Raw genomic sequence first — 4,240 nt, 5'->3', positions numbered from 1 at the left:
ATAAACCTGAACAGTAATTAAGTATCTTTTCATCCTCAGTCAACTTCAAGGATTTGCTCTAAACTCCTAACCAATTTAAAATGCAACAGATGTAAGAGCAGAAATCAAGCGTGATACCCATCACTGTAATCTAGTCTGTAAGTTTAATTGGTAGAATATTAGTCTATATTTTCTATATCATGTGTTGTTCTTACTGTAAATATGACCTGGTTTAAAAAAGTGATCTACCTTGCTCTGAAACGTAATACTAGATAATAATAATAAAAGAAATGATTACCTTAGATATTATATGACAATTACTGAAGGTTTGTTAGAGGTAAATAACTTTAAATAATTGTTTTTTAAATCTGTGTAATTGAAAACGATACTTTCTGTCCATTAGATGGTGCCTGCAATTTAATCTATAAGTCTAGAGCTAAAACATCCCTTTGTGTTTGTGTTTGTAATTTAAATATGAAGATGTGGCTTTGTGTGTGTGTGTGTGTGTGTGTGTGTGTGCACTGAAAAAAATATAACACTGGTTCAACTTAAAAAAATTGAAGTAATCTGTCACACCTAATTTTTTATCATTGATGTAATGTAAATAAACCATTTACATGTAACTTAAAAATTTTAAGTTCATGTAAACTGATTTCTAAAGGTATATCAAATTAAAAATTTTAAATTGTTCTAAATTAAAATAAATTAGTTGGCTATATTACTTAATCTAAATATTCTGCTAAATCTAACCTAAAATTATAAACTTGATATAAACTACTTTTTGAATGTTTGAGAAAATTAACTTTTTTAAGTTGCATCAAATAAAGATTTAAGGCATTCATTACTTAAATATATATAAAAAAAGATACTTTGGATCAACTTAAAAAGAAATTGCAGTTGTAGAGAAGTTACATTTATAAATGAAGACAATGAACAAACAAGTTCTCCTCCAAAAACATTTATTACCATCCTTGAAACCATACCATGTTTTACTATTAAATAATTTCTCCAATAAAAGACAGAAAACAAAAATAAAATCAATAAAACAATGCATTTTTAATAACTTAGGCTTAAAAACTGTATAATCCTATTTGCTAACCATGTTAAAATCTGACAATTGTTTGACAAATAGTGTGACCAAAATTTAATATTTTAATGCCAATATAGAATACGTTCCCTAAATATTTTCTGCCGGGCCACAAATGTGTGTTTGAGCTCACCAGGATAGCTCAAGTTTAACGCATAGATAAGGCCAAACATGGAACATTCATGTGCGACTGACTTCCTGTGGTGGCTGAAGACAGTCCTCTTCCTCCCTGAGGGCAAACAGGGCCATCGTGCACCTCTCAAGTTCAGCCTGAGCTTCACCTTTCTGAACAACCTAATAAAAGAAAGCACATTTGTTAGACAAGTTGCTCTATTTGGCAAAACAGTGTCTGATGTATGAATGTAAAAATCACTTAATGCTCCCTATGAGTGCAAAAAAACACCTAGGATTATGGTGCATCAAGTTAAATTTAATTATGTCAATAAATAGGCCAAAACAACAAACATACATATATACACACATTATATATTACATTATATTGCCAAAAGTATTGGCTCGCCTGCCTTCACATGCATATGAACTTGAGTAACATCCACTTCTTAATCCATAGGGTTTGATATGATGTTGGACATTTGCAGCTTTTTACAAGTTCAATGAGCATGTATGTAACTAATGTAAATACATACTATGATTTAAAAAAAAATAATGGCCCTGTGTGAAGGTTGTGCTGCAGCTAATAATGCCACTGACCTCGTAACATTTTTTAGTCCTAAGGTTGAAATGCTTCATGAACAAATGCTTACCAGTGTTTAAACAGTTGGTCCACTTCTTCCACTAAATACACCATAAGACATTTCAGGAGATACTCTCTTCATACATTCACCTCCAGGCTCTAGGCATGTAAAAACAAACATAGTATTATGTTAGGCTTTTAAAGCGTAATAAAATGAACATGGCAAACATTGAAACCTGTATTCAGACAGCATTCACTAACCTGTAAACAAGTTAAACTAAAATGTTTTATTCTGCTACATTTACATTTAGGCATTTGGCAGACACTCTTATCCAGAGCGACTTACATTTTTATCTCATTACACATCTGAGCAGTTGAGGGTTAAGGGCCTTGCTCAAGGGCCCACCAGTGGCAACTTGGTGGTTGTGGGGTTTGAACCTGTGATCTTCCGAACCGTAGTCCAATGCCTTAACCACTGAGCTACCCCTGGCCCGGGGTATTCTGCTAGTTTTGTTTTAATTTAGTGCGTCACAGCCAACTTGATTTAAATGCCTTGCTCAGCTCCATTCACAATATTACATCTAACACCAAGCTAATTTCTGTTATTTTTAAGTGAGTACATACCAGATCAAGAACTTGAAGATGAAGATTATATCTCTGTTCTTCTCTCAATGAGTTTGTAGTGTTGCTTGTCCAAGGAAACCAGCAATCTTGCTTGAAGTGGAGCAGTTGTAATTCTCAGAAACTCATAACTGATCTTAAAAAAAAAAAAAGTAAAAACAAAAATTGGACTGGCTCAAGTTCTTAGCAAATCATAATTACAGTATGTATAGAAAGAATCACCACCCCACACACACCTTTAAAATAACTGCATTCTGTTGCCTTGTAAGTGCTCACTACTGATAATACAATAAACATAATTCAGTTTTGCAGGATAACTAAAATTATTCTCTGATATTATCAGATAATTCAACTACTAACTCTCATTTCGAGAGAGTTTATTTTAGGATATTTAGATTACACTGACATTTAATAAATTCACGGCAATTCTATTGTATCATTTCCATTTCAAAATTTATCCACATAGGGTTTTTATTTGTGGATTCTGGGACTTATCAATGTCTGCAGTATGGGTAAAATAATGCCCTTTTAGAAAAGCTAACAGACCTTTAAACACAAAAGTGAATAAAGATTTCATGTTTACTTTTAAACTTCACAGTAATGGGTAACCTCAGCTTGTTGGTCTAAGTGACCACTAGCTCGAAGTGGGACAGTGCTCTGCCTATTAATCCATGCTACTATTACCAAGCAAATTGGAATATATATACACACACACACATACACTGTTTTTGTGTTTTATTTCACATTTTATTTAATTTACATGGTTAATTTAATCGGTCGACTCCTGGACTTTTGTACTTGTAGTAACGTTAAATCAACGTGTAAAATTGCTGCCAGTATTAGGGATTATATACTGATAACGTTAAAAACATGTAATAAAGTGTTACCAGTATGTCAGGGACATGTGCTAATGCCCCGTTTCATACGAGGGAATATAGTTTTAGTGATATTACATTACTTACACGTTAGCAAGTCCAGAAGGTTTTAATCATAACTATAAGTACACTACAAACATCACTCACTCCAAACTGGCCGTTCTATGTTTAGGTCACTTTCCTATTAATTTTTACATCGTTAACCAACGGTAGTTAAATATAATTTATTTTATTTTATTCGGCACAGCCGACTTAGTGTAGAAACTCCGTTGTTTTTGAAAATAACCGCGTTAGTTTGCTAATGCTAAGTAATACTGTATAGGTGTTTTTAGCCAGCAAACACGGACGCAAAACTCAATCTACAAAGTAGTTGTTCCTGACATAAATCAATCGTTTGCTCACGGAAGAAATACATTTAACATAGAAATGACGTGAGTTTGCTTTCTTACCTGTTATTTTCTTTAAAAAAAACGATGGCCGCCAGCAGAACGGGATTCAGTCCTCGATAATACTACGTCATGAGGTCACGTGACACTGCGACCTTTAGGTTTGAAGTAGAAATTGTCCTTTGAATGAACGAATTAAATTCAAGTTTAACCAGGAGCTGAAATGTTTGCTTTTAAGCAACGTACAAATATCAGTTTCGTTTAGGAAATTCATTTTTTTCCATCAGATCAATGTAGAAAACATACTTTGTATCAATGACACAGCAGTTTACTTTTTTCAGTGTGTGTGTGTGTGTGTGTGTGTGTGTGTGTGTGTGTGTGTGTGTGTCTAGTAACACTCTTTGTGATGAAAGGGATATTTAACAGCTAATTAAGCCTCAGCCTATTAAGAGCAATTACAGCCAATTACCTAATGTTGTTTCAATATCATTTTGATTTGGTCCTTGCATAAGCCAAAATGCACATAAATACGATGTTTTGTTAAAAGGGTTCAGGCTTTGGCTATCCCCCCTGTATACAGAATTGTTCTGCTTCATGA

General features: G+C 33.4%; 1 long non-coding RNA gene across 1 annotated transcript; it reads right to left on the bottom strand.

Annotated features, from left to right (window-relative positions):
* Positions 1-1,080: 1,080 nt before the first annotated feature.
* LOC128509807 (uncharacterized) lies at positions 1,081-3,755 on the bottom strand. The gene is made up of 4 exons (XR_008356073.1): positions 3,706-3,755; positions 2,385-2,517; positions 1,831-1,919; positions 1,081-1,360 (listed from the first exon to the last, which is right to left on the bottom strand). It is a non-coding gene; the product is annotated as an uncharacterized LOC128509807 (long non-coding RNA).
* Between the last annotated feature and the right edge of the window lie 485 nt (positions 3,756-4,240).

This window comes from Clarias gariepinus, chromosome 21, assembly GCF_024256425.1.
Source record: "Clarias gariepinus isolate MV-2021 ecotype Netherlands chromosome 21, CGAR_prim_01v2, whole genome shotgun sequence".
Classification (NCBI taxonomy): Eukaryota; Metazoa; Chordata; class Actinopteri; order Siluriformes; family Clariidae; genus Clarias; species Clarias gariepinus.
The sequence above is the reverse complement of the archived record's forward strand: the minus strand, read 5'-3'. Positions and strand labels throughout refer to the sequence as shown.